At 38.5% G+C, this 5,976-nt stretch overlaps 1 long non-coding RNA gene across 1 annotated transcript; it reads left to right on the forward strand.

Moving 5' to 3' along the window:
* The first annotated feature begins 515 nt into the window (after window positions 1-515).
* On the forward strand, window positions 516-3,849 carry LOC146444557 (uncharacterized). The gene is made up of 3 exons (XR_014851149.1): window positions 516-688; window positions 1,928-2,072; window positions 3,058-3,849. It is a non-coding gene; the product is annotated as an uncharacterized LOC146444557 (long non-coding RNA).
* The last annotated feature ends 2,127 nt before the right edge of the window (window positions 3,850-5,976 follow it).

The following is a 5,976-nucleotide window of genomic DNA, read 5'->3' on the forward strand; positions in this document are numbered from 1 at the left end:
TTTGGAAAAAAATAAATGGCTTTTCCCTTAGCTGTAAAATAGCAGTTCAGTCTATTTCTTTAGAGGGAAAGGAAGATTTTTACCTTCACATCCCAGTACCTATCTCTCATATTGCCACCCTTGACAACTGCCAGGTGATGTCTGTCATGGAAAGAAATACTCTTCACCCTTCCTGATTTTCAGCAGCTGGTCTGCTTCTGGCTCCTGCTGCTGTTGCTGCTCTTCATCAGAGCTTTCTCAGGCAGATTGGGAGTCAAGATTTAGTCCTAAGGATTAGAAAACATGGAGCAATTTTCATTTCAGATTCATCCCAAAACAAAGTTTATTTTAGTTCTGGGTTTAGCCACAGGCACACCTAGCATTTATCAGTTCTGACCATTACTTCCTTAGAAAATAAGGATTACAGAAAAGATGGATCTTAATTGTACTTTGAAACAGCTACCATGCAGCCCAACTCCTCAGCTGCAGTACAGTATGAAGAATTAATTAATTCCTCACAGCTGGCCCAATGTTGTTATCCTGAAGTCCCTAAAATGAGAAGAAGGCACAGTAGCTATCCTTCTAAATTGAAAGACATGGCAAAGTCCCTCCTAGTTTGTCTTGGTCTGTATAACTGGTGTGTAGTTTCAAATTAACAGAACTAATCTGTAGAGATGAAGTTAACATACCTAGCAGCTATTATTATAAGGTAACTTCACTGTTGGTTTGTTTAGTTTGGTTTGGGGTTTTTCCCCCTGAAGTGTAATTTATCTAGTTTGCTGTATATGGAGCACTCTATTTATTTTCCTGGAACTATTTATACCACTGTGAAAAGTAATAGACTTTTTGTCTGAGGTCAGTCTCTAGATGGCTGAGAGCATACCTGAAAAATATCAGTGTTGCAGTGACAATGCACTCTTTATTTGATGTTATGTACATCTTGCCTACCAAGATCAGAGGAGTTTCATGTTAATTTTTGGTAATGTGGTAAAGTCTTTTCTCTGTAGTTTATGTTTGAGCAAAGAATTAAACAGGATATGAATTTACAGGCAGCTCAGAAAACAGATTGAAATCCTGGAGCAAGTTTGTAACTGTCCTTGATACTATGTCTTTTGAGATGGATATAGATCATGTAAATCTCACTATAATAATTCTTGAGGTTGGCTGACTCTGGAATGGTTAATCTTTTGACCTTTATGATGTATTAATGTTTTCAACATATTTATCTAAACTTTTAAGGAGAAGGCATCTCAAATTATGTGTGGAGGGGGAAAAAAAAGAAAGGAAAGAAATCTGGAACCAATAAACTTGTGGAGCTTGTAAATTCTTTCTTTCCAAGTTATTCATCCTAAAGAGGGTACAGGCTCTGCTTCTTAGAAACAAAAATGCAGACAGACGAATGGGACACTTAATGAGCATAATATATCTGGAGGCTTCAGACTGAGGACAACCTATGTTAAGTATCTGCCTTTCCAGTCAAATCTCTTAAATTTCTTTCCCAAAATGAAAGGTTGCTACTACAAAACAGTCAAAATTAGTGGAAAATTAATCAAAACCTCTCTGGAGGACACTGGTCTTCAATGCAGGTTATATCCACGTTAACTTTGCTGTGACTCTCATAGTTTGGGAGGTTTAGTCTATGTGGAAACCACTTTTTTTTCCTTTTTTTTTTTTTTTTTAAACCATCACCACTTCAAACGTGGATGAAAGAACATTGTAAAAAAGAGACTTAGGAAAATAATTTAGGGGCAAAAGCCACAGAGAGGAAATTCGAAGCCACAGAATATTTTTTTAGGAAAACTGATCACATAAAAACAGGAAAGGAGATGATTAAATTGAAAATATTTGGCAACCTTAAGTATAATAGACACCGTAATAATTTGCTGATGTGTTTACTGTATAAGCTACACATGAACAAGCTAAATAGATACAACATGTCAGATTTCAGGTGTGAGCCAGGTTCTGTGTTCATTGCCTTATGAGTCCCAGGAATGGGGGTTTTCTCACCAATATTCCCAAAAACCTGTGGCATATGGACACTATTGAATTGAGACTACAGACCTTCGAGATCAAATATTTCATCAATAAAGCAGGTAAGTTCTCTCCCATTTATGCATTTCATGTCTTATGGGAAGTGTCATACAGCCATGAGGGCCCAGACTTCATAGAGGGGTCTCTCATCCAACCTCAAAACAGTAGAGTGAGAAGATAACACTGCAATAAATCAGGGGGATAGTGTTATTTGTCAATTCTGTCAAAGGCTGACAATTGTTCTGCCTGAATCGGGCATCTGGATTACCTGCAGTGCTTACCCCTTATAGTGCAGGAAGAAAGGCCATTTGTGTGCCTGACTCTGCTCCTTTTGCTCTCTGCTCATACCCCTGAGCATAGGTACAACCAGTTCTGTAGCACAGTAGCATTTTAAAATAAGTTTTTATAAACTAAAATGAATTTTGCTTACCTTAAAGTCAGTCAAATTTAAGATAACAGGAAGGAAATCCTTTCAAATGTTGGAAGAAAAAAATGCTCAAACATATTCCCAAATAATGATACCTTTGAGGTTAACTGTATCCTTGAAAGGAGGAGATTAAACTCAAATCCATGGGTCCAGTGCCTTCACAGGGATAATCTGCTGATGTCAGAAGAGAAAGGCTGTGTTATTTCATTACAGGGGATCTCCATCTTTTTAGTGACTGATCACTTCCCAAGAGATGACTGAGTGCCTCTCCAGTATAGATGGTTTGGGGTTTCTAGGGGGAAGCCCCACACAGCAAAACAGCGAAACAGCTCATGGCACTACATGCTTGGGAGCCCTGACTCTATTTCCAAAGCCTCACAATTGTTCCATCAACAGTCCCAGCACAGTAATTTATGTGGGCTCAGAGCAGTGAAATGGTGACAGCTGAGTAGTGCTCATTATACCCTGCTAGTCAGGGAACACCCAAACCAGGTCACTCAATAGGTCCCAGGGGATTGCACAAAGAAGGTACTGAGTCCTGGCTACCAGCAGGACACAGCCAGACACTGGTCATCTCCATGTCTAGAAAAAGTTTAATGATTTCCCAATTACAATTTCAGGTAAAATTTAAACAAGAACAAAAGGATCAAGTCACGGTGTCACTGGAAACACAGATGTTTGGTTAAAGCAAACATTAACGCATCCCTTTAATGCTCCATGACCAGGTGATGCCATCCATGATGGGAACAGGCAGGTTCCCCTTGCATCAGGAGTTCTTTAGAGTCCCCTACAATTTGAGTTGTAAGCCTGAGTCTCTGAATCTCTACAGAAAATAAAAGAAAGACAGATCATAGGGATATTGAACTGCAAAGAGAGCATCAAGCTGTTTTGTGTGGAAGGGCCAAACCCCTGCCTGGCCCTGGGACAGGGGTGTGCTTCAGATCTCACCGGCCTATGCTTGGTGCAGCACTGAAGGGCCCCAAGCAGAGAGGGCTGGGACTTAGTTACCTCCATGCTCCTTCTCCCCAGGGCAGCACTTCATTTCAGCCCACAGAGAAAGCAAGAGCACTTCTGGATCATGCAGGCAAATTTACTAATGAGAACATTCTGACCCTAATGAGAAATGAGCAGTCACGCTAATGCAGGAGGATGTATTGAATATCATCACATATTATCAAATCCATTGTCATAACCTTTAAATTCCAGTTATCTGTTCCTGTCTGACCAAACCAGCCTGAACCCACAGACCAGCCCACTAATTGCAGACCACAGCACCATGTCTGTGAATGTCTGGTTTTCTCTGAAACCAGCTTGTGCATCCCCTTAAAACTCCTCGAAAACCAACTCAGTTCTAAGCATTGGTTATAAGGTGGAGTATGAGCACAAACTGCTTTCAATATGCATCACAAGTTCTCCACATTGGACTCTAATTCTCAAATTGTATGTTGGCAGTTACAGTCAATAATGACAACAGAATTTTCTATTACATTAACTGTAGAAAACTGAAGTCTAATGCCTCTGAAAATACAGAAAATATACTGAGTGTTATTAAAATAAAATATTTGTGAATGGAGCCCAGCAACTCTCCTATAATTACTTTAAATTTCAGTATATAGAAATTATATTTAGTGACAAGTCAATTTATTTTCATGCTGGAAAAGTTCATGTTCTAGGCATGTGTTTATATGACAACAGCTTCAAGCATATGCTTTTTATTTTTCCCAAATAGACAGATGATGTTTTTTTTTCTAGAGGCTCATAGGTTTTCTGTTCATATGCTGCAGTTAGCACATATTTTTTTTCTTACTTATATTTTCCTGGGAATGTACTGTTCTTGGAAGATGTTGGATTGACAGTCCTGCAAGATATTCCAACCTGCCCTGCTATTTTCCTTAATCCTGACCTGATGAAATCACCTCCTGGGGAGAGAAGGATGGTCACTCTTCATCCCCTGCTGGTACCTGCTTCTTCACTGAGGACTGCTCACAAAACTAGCAAGCAAGACCAGTTCTCAGAGTATTCAGTGTGATTTGGGCATCTGCTTAGAAGAACTGGTTGAAGATTTCTTTCTTTGCTAATCTGTTTATTCTATAGACACAGAAGCCTAAAATTCAATTATCTTTAGCGTACTAGGAATTAGGATATGTCTCAAAGAATAATTCTGCACAGAGTCTTATAAAATTCAATCTTTTATATAGATTTTTAAAATAGAGTACCAATGTCCTTGCTTTATAGAAATATTTCCACTTCACTAAGACATATCCTGAAAAGAAAAAGAGAGGTTGATTGTCTACTTATTTGTTAAACTCCAGGTCCCTTTCACAATGATTACAATCAAACATTCAATCGTGCTAGATTTAAAAATCATTGGGGGCTTTTTTTTTTTTTTTTTTTTTTTTTTTTTTTTTTTTTTTTTTTTTTGTAGAAAGAAAACTACCTCGCTGACATGTGTAAAACCAAACCACAGCTTGGGGCTAGAATTTGGTGGGGTGAGTCTTCATAAAATTCAGCTGTAAGAAGATGCAGAAATACCTCCTGGAAATAAATAGTAATTGAGCGTTCTGTTCTTTACTAGATATTTAAAACTCAGTCCCTGAGACAGAGTGTGGCCCTTGCCTTGGCAGCAGTTCAAATCAGCTGAAATAAACCTGGAGGTTTCATTTTGTCTGGCTTGCCCAAGAGACAACTCTGATCCGTATGGAAACTGAATATAAAGCATGTAGGCATGCAGTGACAAAAGGTGCCTACGGACAGCAAAGGGCAAGAAATCAGGATGGGTCAGCTGAGTAAACATCAAAGACTCTCAAATAACCAGCAGCAAAGTAAATATTCTCAAGCAAATGGGATATGCCCATAACACCATTGAAATTTCATAGAAAATATTCTTTGAAAACAGTTCTGCTGGGGTGCTTCTATTTGTCTTTCCCATTCTAGAATATTGAATTAAAAAGAGTCTGTTTGCTCTTAAAGTTCAGAAGTTCTTGTTGCTCAATACCCACTGCAGCCTCTTGACACCTTGATTATCTCTTCAGCAACTCCTTATAGTACCACAGATGATGGCATTGCCCATCTGGATATTTCTAATACACCCCACCATGATACTTGCTTAGCAAAATACACGCAGGTACAGAGGATAAAAGGTATTTATCTATAAAGGGACTGTGCAAGGTCTAGGAATTATTTAAAATCCACTTAAACCCCATGAAAGTAAGAAGTCATGCATTTAAGGATTACTATTTGAGAGTATTAAAAGAACATATTTTAAAGACAAAAATCCCTACATGATTTCTTATTGCTTCATCTCCTGTGGAAATTAAGATGAAATATTAAAATACGCATTCATTTCAATGTTCAAGCCCCCAGCTTGGGCTAACCTGAGAACTTTTGCTGTTACATTCTCTAACATAGCTTCTGCTGTTCTTTGGTAATAGCAAAACTGGTATGAGCTGTATATGATGTAATCATTGCTTCTTAAAACCCAGCAATTGGTTGGGAGGACATTATAGGTTAGTGTCATTCTGGCTTAGGTGGTGATATCT

The sequence above is a fragment of the Lichenostomus cassidix genome, chromosome 1, assembly GCF_008360975.1.
Source record: "Lichenostomus cassidix isolate B80296 chromosome 1, HeHo_3.0, whole genome shotgun sequence".
Taxonomy (NCBI): domain Eukaryota; kingdom Metazoa; phylum Chordata; class Aves; order Passeriformes; family Meliphagidae; genus Lichenostomus; species Lichenostomus cassidix.